This window comes from Atractosteus spatula, chromosome 10, assembly GCF_055471065.1.
Source record: "Atractosteus spatula isolate fAtrSpa1 chromosome 10, fAtrSpa1.hap1, whole genome shotgun sequence".
Lineage (NCBI taxonomy): Eukaryota > Metazoa > Chordata > Actinopteri > Semionotiformes > Lepisosteidae > Atractosteus > Atractosteus spatula.
The window spans coordinates 19,553,265-19,574,982 of record NC_142715.1 but is presented as its reverse complement, the minus strand read 5'-3'; the positions used below and the strand labels follow the sequence as shown (position 1 = coordinate 19,574,982).

At 45.6% G+C, this 21,718-nt stretch overlaps 2 long non-coding RNA genes across 2 annotated transcripts; one reads left to right on the top strand and one right to left on the bottom strand.

The window, feature by feature from the left end:
* Nucleotides 1–9,267: 9,267 nt before the first annotated feature.
* Nucleotides 9,268–11,345, bottom strand: LOC148825669 (uncharacterized). The gene is made up of 3 exons (XR_016091778.1): nucleotides 11,285–11,345; nucleotides 9,546–9,690; nucleotides 9,268–9,385 (listed from the first exon to the last, which is right to left on the bottom strand). It is a non-coding gene; the product is annotated as an uncharacterized LOC148825669 (long non-coding RNA).
* Nucleotides 11,346–15,373: 4,028 nt separating this feature from the next.
* Nucleotides 15,374–21,349, top strand: LOC148825668 (uncharacterized). The gene is made up of 3 exons (XR_016091771.1): nucleotides 15,374–15,704; nucleotides 20,112–20,383; nucleotides 20,656–21,349. It is a non-coding gene; the product is annotated as an uncharacterized LOC148825668 (long non-coding RNA).
* Nucleotides 21,350–21,718: the final 369 nt, after the last annotated feature.

Here is a 21,718-nt window from a genome sequence, read left to right as displayed (position 1 = left end):
TTTCGGATTTGTTATAATAATAACAACCTCTGGTGGCGTATTGTGTTGCGTGTTGTTGTTTTGTGTGTGCGCTTATACTTTTCGACATACTTTTTCTGTTTTGTTTTGTATTGAAATAACAACAAGAATAGTCAATAATCAATAATCCTTACACATCTGTAGCGATTTTCTGAACACTCCACTCAGAGCTCTTCACAGGTCATGGGGATCCCCTCCACCCCCACCAGTGTGCAGCCCCACCTGGATGATGCTCCAGTCCTCTCCCCACACAGCAGCTCTCAGGAGAGCAGAGTGATGGAGCCAGTTCAGAGACGGGGGTTATTAGGAGGCCATAATGGGTAAAGACAGGGGGAAAATTTGGCCAGGACACCGGTGTTAACACTGGATTTAGTTGAATGCTTCATAGGTTCATGTTAGGTGATATCCAGTAAAAGTTTAATAAAGTTTTTTTTAAAAAAACTCCTTTTGCGACTCTTTAAAAAAAGTTTTTATTTTAACACCAGAAATACAAAAAAAAGGAGACAGTTCGCAACGATAAAAGCTGAAAATCAGTTTTTTTCACCTATCTTCCATTGTAGGCCCTGCCTTTTGATCCTTTACATTTCTAACAGGGTCGATTTTTTTTTAAATAAAGGAATCCTACCTAAAAAGCATGAAAAGAGGGAGCAGTGCTGGGACCCTTGACTCTTGTGGAGGAAGTTATTTCGCCAAAATCATGACCTCAGCTCTTCCTCCCATCTCCCGGCTGTAGGCGACGTGTTCCGAGAGGCCAGAGTCAGCGGAGACGGGGGGCCCGCGGCGCCCACACGGGTCCCCTGCACGGGCGGGGCCGCTGCCGCCGCCGCCGCCCTGCCCTGTGACCTGGAGCCACGCTACGAGACGCTGTGGTTCGTCCAGCGGTGCGACGCGCTGGCCCTGGCCGTGTCGGCCAGCAGGAGGCCCGGCAGCCAGGGCTTCCATTACGTCGAGAGGTGGGACCCGTGGTACGCGCTGGCGCCGGGCGGGTCACCCCGGCAGACCAGGGCCACTACTACTGCGCCGACAGAGACAAGGGGCGGTTTCACATCGGGAGAAGAGCCAGGCTCGTCTGCGTGGGTGAGAAAAGCTCTTATTTATCGAAAGGGGGGACAGCGTTGCGTGGTGGAGAGGGTGCTGAGAGCCTGCTGAGGTTGGCTCCACGCTCCTACAACCCTCTGTGTAAAGAAGCGGCTCCTGTCCTAACTAGAAGGAGCTCACCGAGCTGTGTCTGGAGAGAAGCCAGGGTATTGGCTTTAACAAAATGGGTGAGCAGCTTGTTCCACACCCCCACCACCCTTTGTGTAAAGGAGAGCCTCGAGTTTGCGGTTTTCAACACTCTTCTCTGAAGTTTCCACTGCGGCCCTCTGGTGTCAATGTCTCTGATTGGGAAGACAGGCCCACCGTCTATGCCTGCGCTCGACAGTCGATGTTTTTTTTATTTCCTATTAGTACCGCAGACGCTGGTGTCATTGATCTTTTTACCTTGAGTGACCGAAGGTTTTCGATATCCAATGCGGATTTGTGCTCGTTTAAAAAAAAAAGAGGACAGACATTTCATTTGGGCGGAGCGGTGTCTCTGTGGCTAAGGATCTGCGCCTGTGACTGGAAGGTTGCTGGTTCAAATCCCATGGCCGGTGGAGGAATCCTATTCTGTTGGGCCCCTGAGCAAGACCCTTAACCCCAACTGCTCCAGGGGCACTGTACAATAGCTGACCCTGTGCTCTGACCCCAAGCTTTTCTCCCTGTCTGTGTGTCTGTGTCTCATGGAGAGCTAGCTGGGGTATGTTAAAGAGATAATTTCCTAATGTGAGAAATTGTAAAGGGTTAATAAAATGATGCTATTTAAAAGATGAATTGTGACGGCTAATGAAGATGAAGCTGGGTCATATATTACTGTTTTTCTTGCTCAGAGGCAGCGGTGCAGAGCGAAGGGCGGGCCTGCAGCTCCCCTGCCTGCTGATCCTGTCTGCCCTCCTCTCCTCGGTCTGCGTCTTCTACGTCTTCCTCAGAGGGGGTAGGCAACGTTTTTTTCATTTTGTGTCTGCCCTGTTAAGGTCAGGATCTCGCCCAGCTGTGTCTGGAGAGAAGCCAGGGTTTCGGCTTTAACAACATGGCTGGGCGGCTTGTTCCCCCCTCCCACCCCCCTTTTTGTACAGAAGTGCCTCCTGTCCTGACTGGAGGATCTCATCCAGCTGTGTCTGGAGAGAAGCCGGGGTTTCGGCTTCAACCATAGGGCTGAGCAGCCTGTTCCCCACCCCCACCACCCTTTGTGTAAAGACGTGCTGCATGGCACACTGCTTGTGGTTTGGCTTGTGGTTTGGCTTGGTCCCGCTTCTGTGTATAGACTTAAAGAGACGTTAACTCGAAGCGAGAGGGAGGTCTTAATCTCCCCACACCCAAAAAAATAAGTCATTTTATTTCTGTTTGTGTCTTTTCAGCAAAATGCGGACGACAAACCTAAAAGGCATGAGGGAGAATCCCAGCTTCGGCAGTCGATATTTGTTTTTCCTGAGACGACCTGAACTACCTCCCAACGCCCCCGAACCTCGGACAGAACTCGGCACACCGGACCCTCTACACTATAATCCGCCCTGGCAAAAACCCACAGAGCTGTGGGTCAGCATGATATCCCCCCATGCCTGCTGGCTGACTGACACACACACACACCCAACCACCGGAAATGCCTCTTCTTTACCAGCGAGCTGACTGGAAGTCGAGAGCATGTAAGAGAGAGGGCTGGCGGCGAACCTGTTTTCTTTCTTTTTTTAATGCAAAACCAAAGAGAAGGATCTGAACACGAGCCGTTTATTGCGCTGGGCTCTGGGGCTGGGTGGAAAGGGGGGGATTATTTTTAACACAATAACGTGCTACTACTAAGATTCCTGTATTTTCTATTGATTCTACGCGCTCCTTCCATGTGAAATGAAACACCCCATGTCGCGACAGGCTCGGCTGCAGGAGAGAAGGGCTTTAGTTCTGTTTAAAACAAAAAAAAATTACCGCCTGTAGGTGACTTTCGCTCTGCAGAAGAGCTTTGTCATGGTCTAAGCAGTCAGGATGCTACTCTGCGGTTTTTAAAGCGCCGTTCCGGGGGGTCTGCAGTAATTGTTCTCGCTTGTTGTGGCCTCCTTCCTGTTTCTTACTTTTTGACGTCGGAAAAAAAAAATCAGTTCCCCCCCAGAGAATCGTTACGTCTTGTTACTTTTGAGCCGGTGGCAAGATGTCATATGAAAAAAGGAACACGTGTTTATCTATGGCTGAAAATGGGTAGTTTGGACGTGTACCAAAACAAAACCGCCCCTGCTTTCACGCTTATCACGCGGAAATGCAATAGGACTGAACCTCAAACAACAAATCACTCCTGTCTGTCTTGTTGGGTCGTGAGTGGTTAATTGGTTCCAGGGGCTCATCCAGCTGTGTCTTGAGAGAAGCCCGGGTATGGGCTTCAACCATAGGGCTGGGCAGCTTGTTCCACACCCCCACCACCCTCTGTGTAAAGAAGCACCTCCTGTCCTGACTGGAGGAAGTCATCTTAAGCCAGGGTATCGGGTTCAGCCACAGGGCTGGGCAGCTTGTTCCACACCCCCACCACCCTCTGTGTAAAGATGTGCCTCCTGTCCTGACTGGAGGGTCTCATCCATCTGTGTCTGGAGAGAAGCCAGGGTATCGGCTTCAACCACGGGGCTGGGCAGCTTGTTCCCCACCTCCACCTCCCTTTGTGCAAAGTAGCACCGCCTGCTCTCTGTCTGAAATGCACTTCCTTTGTGCCCTCTGGTCCATGATTCAGTATTCAATCTGAAGAAGCCAGCTGGACTGACGTGGCCAGTGACCTTTAAGGATTTGGAAAATTTGTATCACATTCCCCCCATTCTCCTCTGTTTGAGAATAAAGAGATCCAGTTACTTATCCCTTCTTTTCAGCACAGAAATGTATCCTATGTGGTCCCAGAGCAGCGATATCTTTTTGAGTAAAATCGTATGTGGCATTCTCACCAAGGTGTGAACTATGGCGGCGTGCAAATGGAACATTGCATGGTTTTGTTTTTTGCAGCAGGTACCCTTGTGTATGAACACACCTTCTGCACTGTACCGGGGCATCTGTGAACAGGATGTTGCCGTCATAGAATGACCGAGGTTGCTGCGGTCTTCGCTGCCTGCAGCAGAGGAATACGTGGGGGGGAAATTAGACGAATATTAAGATCTGGTCTTGTACATGAAACGGGTTTGTGTGTGTGTGTACACTGCCCCATGAAGGAGATTCGCTAGTCGTTCTCCAGAAACAGCAGTGAAACGGGGATCAGGGGGCAGGAGTGGACACTCAGAGGGTATGCGTTTTGGAAAGGAGAACGAGTGGCGCTACTTTACACAAAGGGTGGTGGGGGTGGGGAACAAGCTGCCCAGCCGGGGTGTTAAAGAGGATTGCCTGGTGCCCGTCAAGACCCAGCTGGATAAGATCCTCCAGTCAGGACAGGACAGGGAAGGCGCTTGTTTACACAAAGTGTGGCGGGGATGGGGAACGGGCAGCTTTAACATCCTGTGTTGTCCAGCCCCACCTGTGTGTGTTGGTCTCCCTGACTCTGACAGAAGCTTCGCAGGGCACTGATGTCCTCTGCTGTCCCCCTGGACTGAGGGGCTGAGTAAGTGTGAGGCCACATGGGTTGGTTTAATCACCTTTCTCCTCCATTTCTCTATATACTGAGCTGCTCCTGCCTGATCTCTCTCTCTCTCTCTCTCTCTCTCTCTACCTTAGATTCATCAGTTGGAGGTGTGATAGCAGTATCTATTTTTTTTTCCTCAATTGAATGCTAACTGAAATCTCCACATCAATAGATAGATAGATGGAGATGGTAAGTGTGTGTGTGCATGTGTGATCCTGTGGAGTAGGAGTCAAGCCGATAGACGCATCATCAGAAGATTCTGGTTCTGGAAGAATTAGCTGGTGGAGGGTTCATGTCCTGCCTGTGTCTGCAGGTCCTGCTGATATTAAAAATAAAAAGATTAGGCTTTCTGTGTGTGTGCCTTTATAGAGTATAGATTTAGACTGTGTGTCTCCTAGATGTGTGGTTGCAGCCTCAAATCCTACCTGAGACCTGTGATTTCATTTCAAGCAAATTCTTACTAATAGTAACACATTGATAAGTAAAGAGTTTAGTGCTGTGGTGATATGGGCCTATAGGGTTGGGGGTTAAGACATGTTCATACATAAACAAAAGGGGGGTCTGTGTCAAGGTGGCTCTGTAGAGGAGAGGTTAAGATGTGGGGTTCTGGTCTTGCATGCTGCAGCCTGTCTGTTTTCAAGTTCATTCTTAACGACATCAACACATTGATAAATAAAGAGATTGATCTCTTGTATGTGGGCAGGCTTGTAGCAGAGTGGTTACATCCCTAAACTCAGAAGTAGGTGGCTGTGGGTTCAAATCCAATTTAAGCCCTGATCTTCATTTTTATTCTTACTTAAATATCAGAACCTTCATAAATAATGACACTGAGGTCAGGGGAACATGGTGCTGTGGTTTGGAGTTTAATGCTCTGTGCTCATAGGTGTTAAGGTGTGGGCTCAAATCCTGGTTAGAAAGGGAGCTTTCTTTTCAATTTTTGACTTTCAATTTCTGTAGAGTAGGGGTGAAGGCTTCGCACTCATGTTTGGCAGGTTGTGGGTTCAAATACACCTCCAAGTGTCATTTTCAGTTACAGTCTCCCAGAGAGGGGCACATTGATAAGGAAAGATATTGGAGATGACCTGGTTTGGCCCTTTAGTTAGTAAAGGCTGTGGGCTTGTAACTCTGGGAGTGTGGGTTCAAATCCTGCCTCAGGACCAGGGGTTTCTTTTCAATTACACTCTTAATAAGAGTAACACGCCGATAAGTAAAGAGAATGGGTCTGTGAGTGTATGTCTTTGTAGAGTAGAGGCTAGGACTCTGGGCTTGTGGTTGCGTGGGTGTGGGCTCAAAACCTGGCTGTGATTGCATGTTGTTTGTCAGTATAATTCTTAGCAACAGTAACACATTGCTAAGTAAACAGATAGGGGTTGAGCTTTTAGGCCCAGAGGTTAAGAGTCTGGGCTTGTGGCTGACTGGTTGTAAGGTGGAGAGAGTGAGCAGGTACCAGGGACAGAGCAGAGTAACTAGATGAGCCCAGGGTGAGGGGCTCTGGGGTTTACCTTTTACTGAAAATTTTCAAAAACTATCAAAATTTTCAGTAGGTGAACCCCAGAGCCCCTCACCCTGGGCTCATCAGTTACTCTGCTCTGTCCCTGGTACCTGCTCACTCTCTCCTCCTTACACAGTTACCTGTCACTGCTCACTCCTGAGCTCAGCACCCAGCCTGGTCTTGAACCTGGGAGAACAGTCTCTTACCCTCTCTTCTATTGATCCCCCCACCCACCCTTATAGTTCCCCTGACTTATCAACACCTTTCTGTCAAGAAGGACTAAACTACAAGCAGACCTGTTTCAGCAGGATTGGAACCCACAACCACCAGACTGTGAGCCCATAGCCTCAACTTTCACACTATGGAGGAACACACTCACAGCGCCACTCTCTTCACACTTATCAGTGTGTTGATATTTCAGGAAGAATTAAACTGAAAACAGACCACAGGTCTAACAGAGGGTTTGAACCCACAACCAGTCAGCCACAAGTCCAGTCTTATCCTCTACTCTACAAAGGTACCCAGACATAGACCCACTCTCTTTCCTTATCAGTGTGTTATTCTTATAAAGACTGTAATTGAAATGAAACACCTGGTCTGAGGCAGGATTTGAACCCACACTCCTAGAGTTACAGACCTATAGCCTTTACCAACCCTCTATAGGGCCACGCTGCCTCATCCCCAATCTCTTTCCTTATCAATGTGTCCCTGTCTGTGAGAATATAACTGAAAAGGAAACCAGGGGTGCAAAGCAGGACTTGAACCCAAACCCTTGAAAGCAGCCTCACACTCTTCACCACCACACCACAGGGGCAGACAACCATCAACCCACTTGCTTCACTTTTCAATGTGTTCCTCTAAGCTTGAATGGAATTGGAAATAATCATTAAGGCCCCCACAGGATTCAAACCCACAAGTAATGAGCCTAGAGACTAAGCCCTCTCTTCTATAGAGTCACACAGCCACAAGACATTTAAGTAAGAATTAAAATGGAACTAAAGCAGGAGTCACAGACAGGATTTGAACCCACAACCACCCTTCCCTGAGCTTGGGGCTGTAACCACTATCTTAAAGGGCTGCACAGCCAATACTCCCAATCTCTTTATTTATCAGTCTGTTGATGTCTGAGAGAATTGAAGTGAAAAGGAAGACGTGGTATTCAAACCTCCAACCTTTTAGCTAGCAGCATGGAGTTTTATCCACAACTCTATAGGGCCACGTGCATCCCAGTCCCCTCTTTTTATTTATCAGTGTGTTCATGTCAGGACACATTAAACATAAACCAAAATCCACCCATGATTCGAACCCAGAACAATCCAGCCATAGGTCCAGAACCTTAGGCATTACTCTATAGGGCCATGCACCCTGATCACCTATCGCTTTATTGATCAACGTGTTAGTACACCTGAGCTTGAAAGCAAAGCTCACATAACTCCCAGCGTTTGAACCCCTGATGCATCAGCTAAGAGTGTAGATCCCTCCCTATGCACTACTCTATAGGACAGCAAATAAAGCACCCGACCTTTATTGACTCATGTGTGAATGTCAAGTAAGAATGGAAAATAAACCTCCTCTATCACCAAGGACTGGAACCCACAGCTCCCGGGCTACAAGTCAAGAGCTCTTCCCAATGAGCCCCAGTGTCTTCTGGGTCTCCCATCCAACTGTCAGCAGTCACTTGTATTAAATATCTCTCTCATATCTCTTCTTTTATTCTGCGGCGGTTATGTGGCTGAATATCGGGGGGTGTAATTCTAACATTAATAAAGGAATCCTTGATGGATCTGTAAGCCATCGACGACAGAATAACTCAAATCGACGTGTGTGTTCGCCTTGACAACGACAGACCCATCTCCAGCGCCGTCTTGCTTGAGCTCGGTGCGACTCACACCGCCCCACTCCTCTTTATCGTTTTCATCCTAAATCTCTCCTGCGGTCACAACCCTCGTGTCTTCTGTTGCCGAAAGTTTTCTCCGCGCGGCCAGGCGCCGCTTGCTACCGGCGACTGGCGTCCTGCGACACCTGACCGGAGAGAGGCCACTGACCCGCGGCAGAGGAGGAGGGTCTCGGTTTCGCGAACGCAGCGTTTTGATTGGACGAACTCGCGTGGCTAATTATACCCGCTGTTCCTATTGGACGGCTCAGTCACTTCACCCACACAGGACGGGTAACCGCCCCTATTTAAATAAAAGAAATGGACCAATAGGAGAGTCGGTCAGCCCCCCGCAGCCACACCCCCCTCAGAGCGCTGCTCTTGTGACGTCAGTTCTCCGGCAGCCAGAGAGGAGTTGAGCTCTGCTCCTACAAATGTTCACATGCAGATAATTTGCTGTCCAACCTCGACGCGCCAGATTTAATAATAAAAAAAAAACATTCTAGATCGAGACCTAGTTATCAGGCGTTAAAAAAGTAATGAGGAGCCCAGAGAATCATGCAAAACCCATTACCAGTCCAGTGACGACTGACTGGTACCGCCGAGACCCAGACGGAACCGGTCTCTCCAGACAGCCTGTGCCGAACTGGGTCCTCTTACGGCCGTGACGGCTCAGATAATGAGCTTCTGCGGGTTTCAGACCGGACTGACGTCACGAAGCGGCTTGTGGGACTGACTCAGGTGAACGAGCGGGTTTAGGAGAATAACTGCAATGACACTATCCCGGAATTCTGCCCTGAGTCACTGTTTACAGTGTTAATACACAGCCGCTCTTTGCGAAATAAATAAGATCAAGCTCAGTCTAGGAAACCTTACGCATTAAACCACAAGAGCGCGCCACAGGTGTAAAAGCAGACTAGTTTTCCCAATTACTGCATTTTCTATCGCAAAGACGTTTTTATATGTGCAGCCCAGAAAGATACAACTTTTTTCAAAACACACATTCATTAAAAAATAACAGTCGGGAATGGAAAAAGTCAGGATAAAGGCATATACAGCATGAGACACTTTCAAGAGTGAAATTATTTACTCTCAAGTACAAATTGTGCACATTTGACTAATAAAGTTCCATAAAAACATCGGAGGTCCGGATATTTTCGCGATCCTTATGGACAATTCTTCTTTGTGCTACAAGAATGGATACAAATTAGATCAGGAATATGGGCCGCTTGGCAGTTTGTAGCTACTTGATCCAAGAGTCTTATTTTTAACCCCGATTCCAGTCCAATCTTGTGTTCATTTACTCAGAGCTTCATTGTTGGTAGGCTCATGCCTGCCAGGATCTCTGAAGGACAAAAAAAAACCATCTCTAGCTGCTTATGAAGAGTCCCATTCTTCCAAAAATATAATGTAAACGATCATATTGTGTTTCGATAGAAATCTGCCCTGAGATATATTTTTTTACATTTAATAAATAAAAATTAGTTCAATTGAATGTAATTTACTGAGGTTGTGCTCTGCCATAGCGCCCATCCGCTTTCCAGATGAAAAGGAGCTGCTCTGGGGGGATTCCGGATGCAGGGGTCCCATCACAATGGAGAGTGACCTCGTCGCCGACTCTCACCGACACGTCCGCATTTGCAGACGATGCTGGGAGACAATCAGGAGGGAGCAACATCAACGAGAGACAAAGGCCCTTCAATCCAGTTTGAAAGAGTGTGATCATATGAAACACAGCGAGACACTCCTGTACACTATTCACAAGAAACTATGTCTTTTGACTCCAATTTAAAAGGGTGTGATCATGCTAAACACCAGAGACTCCAGGCAAAGCTTACACAGTGAGACACATATGTGAGACAACACATTTTTACTCCAGTTTAAAAGAGTGTGATCAGACAGATCAGGGGAAACTGGTACACTGTTCACCTCCATTTCTAACCGACTGGAAAAATTCTTGAATGAAACTAGGATTAATTCATTCAGGGTCTTGTTTCCTATGGAAGCTTATTGGCGCCACAGAGAAAAAAAATTAACTCATTTATACGAGAAAGTTATTCAGTTTAAACACAATAGTTAATTTGTGAACAATGTCACCTCCTATATTAATACTGTGTATTTCATTGTACTGTATGTGCAATAATATTGCCCCGTGTTGGGGAACTACCATCTCTTCTAACCCTGGATATCAGAAGCGGTTGCATCTATGATAAGCTGGACTAGGCACTTGTGTCAATTTTCAGTTTTTGCTGCTCAGTCTCTGAAACAGTGTAGATCAAGGCAAACCCAAACACACCTCCAGTGTATCTGGCAATAATCAACAACATTATTTCATTTATTTCAATAAGAATAAGAATACTTTAAATAAATCTTTGTAAAAACTTATATTCACCAACCAAAAACAAATGTGAAGTTTGATTAGCCGATTCTCAAGGAGTTCTTAGTTAATAATTGTCATATTAATGGTCATTTATTTAATATCATGAGAAATGAGATGTGTGATTTCATTGACTATCCTATAAACTTCTACACAACACCATTTAGGATTTTAAAACATGCAGATATCCCCTAAACATTTTTATCTGCGGCACAAATCCAACTGGATAAATATTTTTTAGAAAAAAAAATTAAAACCGATACACTGCTGAAAAATACACCTCTCGCACACAAATTATTCTGAATTTATCCCCAAACCTTATTAAATATTAAATGTATATTTTCACAGGTTCAAGTCTGGTAAATTCTTATTTTGTAAGAAATTATGGAAAATAAAGAGTGCCCAGTCTGAGTGAGAGATCAGAGGTGTGTGCAGCGTGCAGGGACAGTGTGAGAGGGAGAGATCAGAGGCATGTCCAGTAGTGCAGGGACAGTGTGAGAGGGAGAGATCAGAGGTGTATCCAGCATGCAGGGACAGTGTGAGAGGGAGAGATCGGAGTTGTGTCCAGCGTGCAGGGACAGTGTGAGAGGAAGTGATCGGAGGTGTGTCCAGCGTGCAGGGACAGTGTGAGAGGGAGAGATCGGAGGTTTGGTCAGCGTGCAGGGACAGTGTGAGAGGGAGAGATCGGAGGTTTGGTCAGCGTGCAGGGACAGTGTGAGGGAGAGATCAGAGGTGTCCAGTGTGAGATTCTGTGATCTGGGGCTCCTCTGCTCAGTACAGGTAAGGTGTGCCAAGAGGGGATTTGTGAATTGTTGAGAGTGAAAATCAACAGGAAATATAAATTTGTGAATGGAAATTGATACTCACCCTCTGTCAGTGCAAGCAAAAGAAAGAAAACCAACACAGGAAGTCTCATCGTAAGATTCACCCTGGGGAAAGAGACAAGGGACCTTAAAGAGGGAACTACCGTGTTTTTTTATATATCAGGGTTAGAAAGATACTGTTTGCTGATGTAAAACAGGAACATATAAAACCTCTAATTTCCTGACTTACACTGAATCTCCGCAGTGTTCTGTGATTCAGAATGAATCGAGGGAAATACAACTGCCAGTGAGGTGAAGTGGCCCTGTGACACTGTCCACTCAGGCTTGTGGATCTGTCTCTTTTAATCCAGTAGAAATCCTGCTCTTGACTTCCAAATGGATTTGCCCACCAATATGTTTAATTCTTAACTCAGCCTGCAGATCATGATGGAACAATTCTGTGTTAAACGTCTGCTGCACAACCTGGACGTATTCGCTCGTACATCAGTACATCTGTCATCACAGGGACTAGTGAGCAGGAAGGGCCACATCACAATTTGTTGGGATTCTCAGTCGTGCCTACGGCGAGACCAGGGGTTTGCCACAACATAGCGACCTACAGTACTTTCACAAAGTTCACGATTCTGTGCCGTATTTTGAAATTTGTACAATGTTTCTATACCTACAATTAATTTATTTTGTCAGAGATTTAATAACCTGTCTGAGAACCTGGGACTGCAGTTGCTCTTTAATGTAGCCTGGTAATCTAGGTGTAACACAGGTGTCCCCCGCTACCAGACGCAGTACTCAGGTCCTGTGCCATCCCAAGAAACCCCCTGGAGACCCTCCAAATGCATATTCTTGATTTCTCAGAAAATAAGAGATCCCCACTCGGAGCCTGACCACACAGCCATCCCATCTGAATTCTCTGTAAATCTGTGCTCTGCTGCAACACACCTGGAGATTCGGTTATGAAGGAATCTATGCATTATTTCATTCTTAAAGCTTATTTTATCAAACACGTCGTGATGTAAAACCGTTCTGTGACCACCATGTTGTGAGATTTCCAGGAGCGACGCCTTTAACGAATTCTCATCTCTCCCTAAGAATGCAACGAGTTTATCGTATTTTAACAGCAGAATGTTGAATTCAGACGCCACAAACTGGAGTCTAAAACAGAGACCGTCGTATTTGTCAAAGTACGGAGACTGGTTGGTAAAATATCTACACTCTGTCATTGACACTGGTCCATTTTCCGTGTCAGTATAAACTACAGAACTACAGGTGTCGCTCTGCCTCACCTCCCTGCCCGGCTGCAGGTCTCCAGCGCTCAACACCAGCTCTGTTTTACTCATTACTTCTGCTCTGTTGCTTTAAATGTCACCGCGCTACTTTTCACCAGTTTTAAACCTCCGTGCACGGGCTGCCTGAAGCCGCAAGGAGAAAAGTAACTATTCATCCTGTCTGAAGCCCACAACCCAAACTAAAGGAAGTTTTTGGTCGGACATCCGACTCCTCCAAGATGCACTCAACTTCCACGCTAGTTTCTATCATGTTGTCGAGGGAAAAAAATCACGAACGTAACTACGATGTATTTAAAAATTAAACTGGTAAAAGTTCGTTTTCATTAAATTAAAAAGTAAAATATATTATTGTAATCGACACTATGTTTTATTTTTCAGTTCAATTCCATCTGATCACGTTCAGTCTCATCCCCCCCCAAACCTCCGGTGAAGACGCCGGGACGGATCAATAATACTCACCTGTGTGACGACAGAAACAGGAACTTTGCGACTGAACGAGTGAAATAGCAACGCGTTTAGACGATAAAGACGATGTATCTCACGCCTGACAGCAGCGAGGTGCCGGTGGATCAGTCCCCGACAGAGAGAAGCAAAACTCGCTGCAGGTTTGAAGAAGCTAACTACGCGCACTAGCTACAGTCTGTAAACCGCATTGTGATTGGATAAATCCAGAGAAGCCCTATACCTCCGCCGCATTGTGATTGGATTAATCCAGACAAGCCCCAACACGAACATTGAGTAACCTTTAACTCGCTCTCTCTGCTCACGGAGATTAGAAATTGTACTAGAAAAAAAATGAGTATATGGAATTTCCCTCCCAAATTGTTTTTTTCATATAAACGTGATATGGAATTTGTGTTAAAATGTCACTTTGACATTAATAGAATTCCTCTTAAATTATCTAACTTTTTTAAACAAGTTCTATTGTGTTTGGATTTAATATATAAGCATAACTTTTCACCATATACATATTGTATTTGGAATCATAAGGATAGAGGGTATCAAAATAAAAGCATATTTTTTCCGACTTGGTATGATAACAAAATCTGGCTAGTGGCCCAATTGTGTTTTATCTGTATTTTGTAATAATGAGAAGGAATCTTTGTTACCTTTCTTTCTTAACTGCAGATATACAAAACTGTTTGGGATAGATTTGCTAAATGGTATTTTCCACAGAGGTCAATGGTCTAATACTGCCCCCTCTATTCATGCTTTTAAAGTTGAATTCCTTTTTTTAATTTAAATTCTATTAGAAATTTAAAGAATCAAAAGGGGAGACATACGATGGAAATATGTACGTAAAAAGTATCATGTTTTAGCTTTTACAATTGGGGATTCTTCTGGCTGTCAAGCGTCTATTTCTATTTTAAAATTCTGTCTCCTTTTTTTGTCTCCAGTCACTAGAAGCGTTGGCTGCCAAAATAATGTCAGCAGATCTTAAGAGTGTTTTGGATGAGGCAGTTAAAATAGTCAACTTCATAAAGAGCAGGCCTGTACAGTCACACTTACTTCGAGTGCTATGTGAAGAAATGGGAAGTGATCATGTTCAGCTTCTTTTGCACACCGAGGTTCGATGGCTTTCTCGGGGCAAGGTGCTTACTTGGCTTTTTGAGTTGCGTGATGAAGTAAGAATTTCTTTTATCCGACTCAGAATTTGAGCTCTCAAATCGTTTCAATGATTTCGAGCGGCTCGCTAAATTGGCTTATCTTGCGGAGATTTTCAGTCACTTAAATGGACTCATCCTTGGTCTTCACGTCCGAAGTTAAATAGAAGCCACAATAAAGAAACTGGAAATGCGGGCCAAACGTGTCGATCGGTCAAACTATGACTCATGTGAAAATGTGTCAGAATTTCTTACAAAAGAACAAATGCAGCTACCAGCCTCTGCCACAGAGTTAATTACAGAGCACCTACAAAGTTTGAGGACCCAACTGCGCGACTACTTCCCGGCTCTAGATGTTCGGTTCAGCTGGATTGAAAATCCTTTTGTGAATTTATGCGAAGTGCCCCTCGCAAGTCTGAGCACAAAGGAAAACAGTATATCTTTGACAGTGCTTTAAAATGGATTTTTTCACAGAAATTCTTAACCAAGTTTTGGCTTCATGTTACTTCGGAGTATCCTGGTCTTTCAGACAAAGCAGTGAAATTTTTGATGCCGTTTCTGACAACATATCTTTGTGAAACTGGAGTTTCTGCGGGGGTGGCACTAAAGACCGAATACAGGAGTAAGCTTAATGTTGAGCCAGACCTCTGCTTGCAGCTTTTCTCTCTGCCGCCCGACTTCCACCATTTGGTATCTGTCAAAGAGCACCAGCCCCCTCACTAAGCTAGCCAGAAAGAAGGCGCTCTTGAGTAATTGTTCTGATAGTTATGGTGCATATTTTTCTCTCAACGTCTTCATATGTTCATTGGCACAAACCGGCTACCCCGCACTTCTAGAAAAAATGTTGTTTTGTTTTTGACAAGGCTAACGTTTCATCATACCATTATGAGATTTCATCAAAAAAGAGCTGTACTGGTGCCTTAGTTTTTAAATTTTTTTATGTTATTTATTTGTGAGGTGCTGACTGGACTCCTTCTGTAATCAATAAACGGTCTTTGTAAAGCCATGTTTGTAGCTTGTATATGCGTATTTTCTCTGATTACTGGTGTCGATTAGGCTACTGCTGAGGTATAGAGCTAGCCCGTTTCAAAACGGTGAGGATGGGCTGGTCCTTGTGTGGGCCGCGTAAGTTTTTATGGCTGTAATAGGTTGGGAACCTCTGCTCTAGCGTATAGAAACGTATTGTAAAAATAGAAGAGCGGTCACGCCCTGTTGGCATGTAGTGGGGCTGCGGCGCCTGCGCAGTGGAGACGTGCGCCATTCCTGGTTGAGACGGGGGAGGTTCCCCGACTCCTCACTGGGTTTCTAGAAAACACCGAAGAAGGAACTGCTTCACAGCGGAGTGAGGGGAAAAAAAGAGAATATGAAGAAAGGGAAACGATCGACGGGGCTCAGGAACAGATGCCAAGCCGCAGAGATGCAAAGAGTTCGGGAGCTGCACAAACCAGCCTTCCGGGGTGTCTCTCACTCGTCCGAGTGCTTCTGGGGCTCTCCCAATTGTGGACGGCCCTTCATAACGGCCTTTACACATCTTGTGATGTTTTAACATTGGAGAAACTCCGTCCCCTCGGGGCAGGTAGGTCACCTTTCCTTTTCTTGGATTTGGTCAGGGTGCGTAGGCCCCAGACACTTGCACTCCGAAATGTTGCAAAAAGAGGGGTGAACGCTGCAGTGGCTTCCGAGATATCTCTTCCGTTGTTCTTGCGCATAACACGGGAGTCCAGGTCGACGGCATGATTTTATGACGAACAGAGCAACGTTTACTTGTAAGGTGGCGCTTGTATCCTTTTTTAATATTAAACTATTAAATTATAAATAATTTACAAATACAACCAGAGGATCAGAAACGGGTACAAGAGGAAAAAAAACAAACATTTAACCGCCAGACGTAATGAAGTAAATTATGTGATCAAGTCACAAAATTAAAGTTAAAAAATAAGGTTACTTAATAATAGATGTAAGAGCTCGGAGCATTATAGAGAGGGACCGATCAACGTTTTGTGAGGCCGATCGCCGATTTTATGATCACTGGGTGTGTGTGTGGTGTGTTACTATTCAGCCCAAAACGCACAAGATGGTAAAATGGTTTTATTAACAAGACGGACAACGATTGTTGCAAGCAGCTCACATGAAGTGACAAGCAGCAGGTTAACGGTCCTTTTATCTAAGGAAGATGACCATAATCCGAAGAGTATTTTTTTTTATTTCTTTCGAGATGGAGGCGTGCTGGTGGCATCCTGCCTGTTACAGCACCTCTGTTTCTTTTTTGTCGTCTTTTCTTTTCTTTCGGTTGGTGTTAGTGTTTTTCTTTCTTTTCTTTGCCGGCGGCTCGATTTCCGATCACACAACAAGATGGATACTAGGGAGTCGAGATACTACTTTTTGGCTGTTACTCGGACCACTGTTTGCTTCCGGTTGTAATGCAGATAGCTGCAGAGTAAGTGTTTACACACGTGACGCGCTGGGAGCACTGGTGAGGAAGCGGAGGGAGTGTAGACCATGCAGTATCGTGTGTTTAACTGAGATGTGGCTGCAGGAACAGATAGATAGATAATACTTTATTAATCCCGTAGGGAAATTGATGTGTTACAGCAGTCCAGCCCAAGACAAGCAAAACAGACATCAGAATAGTTATAAAACAAAAGACAAACAAAATAATTAAAAATAAATAAATACATAGGTGTGTGGAAAATGTGCTGATCATAGTCACTGTAAAAAACAATAAAATATGTGCGAAATGTGCATAGGTTTACACAGACTGATTGTCCAAAAAGTACAATGGAGTAAACATGCTGTCCATAGAGGAGCAAATGAAGGGCTAACAGTCCTAGCCTAAGGCAGCGTTATACAACCTGACAGCCGCCGGGAGGAAAGACCTGCGGAAACGTTCCCTTGAACACCGTTGCTGGAGCAGTCTATTGGTAAATGTGCTCCGCTGCCCAGTAACAGTCCCATGAAGCGGATGAGAGGTGTTGTTCATAATGGCTGTGAGCTTGGTCAGCATTCTCCTCTCAGCCACCACCTCCATGGGGTCAAGGCTCATCCCCAACACAGTCCGGCTCTACTAACCAGGGAGAAGCCATCAGTCCCGGAGGAAACGCCGAGGCTGCAGGGCCCGGTGCGACGCGAAGAGAAGGAGATTTAAGTCCTATCTTCCTTCGATCATTATGGGAAACGTGAGGTCCTTAGCGAATAATAGGGCGGTGCGGTGGCTCTGTGGCTCAGGATCTGCGGCTAGAGGGTTGCTGGTTCAAATCCCGTGGCTGGCAGAGGAATCCTACTCCTTTGGGCCCCTGAGCAAGGCCCTGAACCCCAGCTGCTCCAGGGACACTGTATAAATAGCTGACCCTGCGCTCTGACCCCCAGCTTCTCTCTCCCTGTCTGTGTGTCTCATGGAGAGCAAGCTGGGGTCTGTGAAAAGATGAATCCCTAATGCAAGAAATTGTATAGGGCTAATAAAGTGATCTTATCTTATAAGATGGACGCGCTGGGAGCACTGGTGAGGAGGCGGAGGGAGTATAGGGAATGCAGTATCGTGTGTTTGACTGAGATGTGGCTGCAGGAACATACTGTATTCTGGACTCGAAGGCAGACAGAAATGCCACCGAGAGGAAAGGAGGGGGGTCTCGCGGTGCTTGTTCACAACACATGGTGTAATCCTGGACATATTCCTGTAGCCCGGCCGTTGAACTGATTTGCCATCGGACTGCATCCATACTATCTTATAATAAAGAATTTTCCCTTTAAAGTGCCCCTTTAAGATGGCAACGCCCGCTGAATGATTAGTACCACTAGAAATCCAAATGTCATCCCCCCCATTGACTTTTCCAAAACTGAAAATCAGGCTGATCTTTTGGTGACAAGGCGTTTCTTGTAAAAAAAATAAAAATAAAAGTCTGCTCTCTTCTTTTTTCAAAATGGAAAAATCGCCTTTCTTTTAACTATATTCCTAATACCTCTGGGGTTAATAGAGAAAATGGAAAAAGACACAAACAATACAGAAAAAAACTCTTGGGGGGAAAAAAAGCTACTGAACTGCGAGTTTCAAACCCTTAAAAGTGATTACAACACCACCGTGTTCAGCATTAACCGTGTTCATAACCGCTACAGGGAGATCTCTTGGGCTGGACAGTCACTGGCCACAGATCTCTTTCCCACAGCTGGTCCCTGGTGTGCCTGTCCTCGGCAGACAGATCCTCTGCAATCCTCAGGTCTTTGGCCTTCAGAGACTTGTTCTCTCTGGCCGCTCGCCACAGCATGTCCCTCGTCATCCTTCTGATGAATCCTATAATGATGGCTCTGGGCTTTGCAAGTCCACATGTTGGCTCTCCTGATGCGTTGGACTCTGTCAGTAGACGAAATCCTCCTCTTGGACCGGCAGCACTTTAGCAACAACGTCTTCATTTTGTTGCTCTGCACAGCTTTCTGCGTCGGTCTTTCAGCTTCACTGACTCTTTGTTTAAGAGCATTCATTTTCTTGTCTTGCTCTTCAGAGCCTTTACTTCCTTTTTTTAAATCGCCGTCCTCTTTAAACCAAAAAATCTGCAGATTTCTTTCAAGTCTCAACTCTCAGAGCATTGCCCCTCATCATTTCTTTCAAGTCTCCGGCAACCTTTGTTATCGTGCCAAGAACGTTTACCTGCACGTCTTCCAGCGACAGGTCGCTTTTCCCCTCTCTTGGCTGCTAGAGTCCTCACAGGTGTGACGGGGGGAGACTCCAATTCCAGCCCCACAATAATAGAACAGATCCCTAACAGACGCTGTTGAAGAAATGATAGTGAAAAATCTGGAAAACATTACATTTGTCATTAGCATGTCCTGTGGGAAAATTCTTCATCAGAGGAGTAGGACGCAGTCTTGTGCAGATTCAGTGTTTATTGAGATTAATAAGGAAAGCAACATGTGCTGGGTCTGTCCTGCAGAACGGACACGCTCAATGCAAGGGGTACTGAGTTCTTATATACAGCACACAGGCCCAGAAACAAAAGTCATATTTCATACTTTTAACATGTCAAATCGCATTTTGTTACATGTCCATGTAGGGGTGTAACCCTGGCGTCCTGGCCAAATTTCCCATTGGCCCTTACCAATCATGGCCTCCTTATAATCCCCATCTATGAATTGGCTTCATCACTCTGCTCTCCTCCCCACTGAGAGCTGGTGTGTGGTGAGCGGACTGGAGCATCATCCAGGTGGGGCTGCACATTGGTGGTGGAGTGGGATTCCCCATTACCTGTAAAGCGCATTGAGTGGAGTGTCCAGAAAAGCTCTATATAAGTGTAAGCAATTATTTTTATTATTATTATTTTTATTATCATCATCATTATTATTATTATCCCTTTTAACACATGTAGCGGGCATGTGTTGTTGCAGCCGTTGGTACAAGTCACTTTTGTATGCTCTAACGCATATGTTGAGATAGCCTTTGTTAGCAGATCTTGGGGATCTCACTCGGACTTCTGCAGTATGTTTCGGTAGTGATATTGCAGAGCTGGAAATGTGCAGTGTGAATATTGATCCTGCTTCAGCATGAATGTCAACATTTTGTTTGTAAGGTTAACACGAAACTGTTTTATCTGTTTATAAACTGTTTTTATTTTGGGAGCTGGAGCCTGTTCTGTCAATCAGTGGGCATAAAGCAGGGTTCACCCTGGGCAGAACACACACAGGACACACATACCCTGGACAGGTCCATCACACAGGACACATACAGGACACTCACACCAGGGCCAATTTTCCCAGAAGCCAGTTAACCCACCAGCATGTCTTTGGACTGTGGGAGGAAACCCACATGAACATGCAAACTCCACAGAGACAGCACCCCAGGAACTTGCCCCAGGGCCTTAGTGCTGTGAGGCAGCGATGCTAAACACTGTGCCACAGTGCCACCCAGTTGTTTTTGTCATTCTAAAGAAATCTTTCAATCTCATCACCTGTTTCAGAAAGATTGAGTTGGATTGTTTTTTCTTCCCTGCTTACTCAGAAGTCCTCACCCTGCAGCCTGGAGCCTCTCTGTCTGTCCCTCTGTCTGTCCCTCGGCTCACTGGAGGTTTCACCCTGCAGGAGCTGGAGACTCGACCTCAGTGTGTTCTATCCAGAACAGCACAGCCAGCTGTGTCCCCCAGTAGAGAGACAGAGTGTCGGTGCGGGACGGCTCTCTGAAACTGCGCTCCCTCACTCCAGCTGATCAGGGGAGCTACACAGTGAGGGACCTTCAGGGAAACACCATCAGCACTGTGACAGTCACTGTGGGAGGTAAGAGGTTTCCTGACAATTTCAGTTCTCTGTAACATTATAAAGGTGCACTGCTCTTGTCAAAATGGTATGTGTGGTAATGGAAAAATAAACTTGTTTCTGAATATTGTGTGAGTGTGAGTGTCCAGTGTGCAGGGCAGTGTGAGAGGGAGAGATCAGAGGTGTGTCCATCGTGCAGGGACAGTGTGAGATGGAGAGATCTGGGGCTTCCCCATGACCTTTAGATGATGATTGAAAATGGATGGATTAATACAATCTCTCTATTATTGCAGATCTCGACGCTGGAGGGAATTCTCCAATTCTTTTCCTCCAGCTGATCCCTCCCTTCCTGCTGCTCTTCTTAGCTCTGATCTCTGGGCTCCTGGGCTCCAAGAATCGCCGGTGGAAAGGAAACACAACCTCTGGTGTCTAGGAACTGAACCGTCCAGTCTGAAGGCAGTGCTGTAGATCAGTATTTTACAGAGCAGGATCAGCTTTGCTGTCTTGCAGAGCTCTCTGCGTGGCTTTGAGAGCTGCAGCTGTTTTTCAAAATATAGACAGACTTTATAAGCTTGATTTTGTACTACAAATTGACCTGCTTTGATCTTCTATCCACAGATTCAAAGATTTTTCAAAAACTGGACTGGAATCTGGGTTCAAAATGAGATTGTTGGGTGAATTTGGTATGAAGTGCCAAACGGCCCACATTCCTCATTTGTAAGCATTCTTGGAGCACAAAAAATACAAATGCTGATATCATGAAAACATGGACTTGGAATCTTTTTCTGGAAGTTTATTATTAGGTGGATGCATGCATGTATTTATTTGTGGTTTGAGTGCAGTTTGTATTCTAGAGCACAATAATTTCACAGTACTCTTAAATTGTGTAGTAAACATGTTATATGTAGTGTTGTAAGTGCCTTTAATTGTCACTTTTCTCTGTCTATTCTATAATTTATAAATAAACACTTAATGTAAGTACGAAAATTGTCTTACTGCAAAGACGTTATTTCTCAATTCGAAGTGCTTAATGGATATCTGGCCTGATTGTGGTCTTCAAACATGTAGCTCTGGCGCCCTCTTGTGGGTAATTTGGTGAACTGACGCTTCCCACGCCAAGTTTCGGCAGCTCTTGATTTGAGATGGCGAAGCTCGGCTGTGCGGTATCAATACTGTTAACTAACTGAGGGGTGGGTTTCGGGGAGAGCGCCGTCTGGTGGCGGGGGCTGGCAGCGCCGTTATTCTCCCGGTCGGGTTCCGCTCGCCGCTGCGTGACGTCTGAGACCCGCCGAAGCTCATTTTCTGAGCCGTACGACAGAGCTCCGTCAATTACCGAGTCGGTGTGTGTGAGGAGAA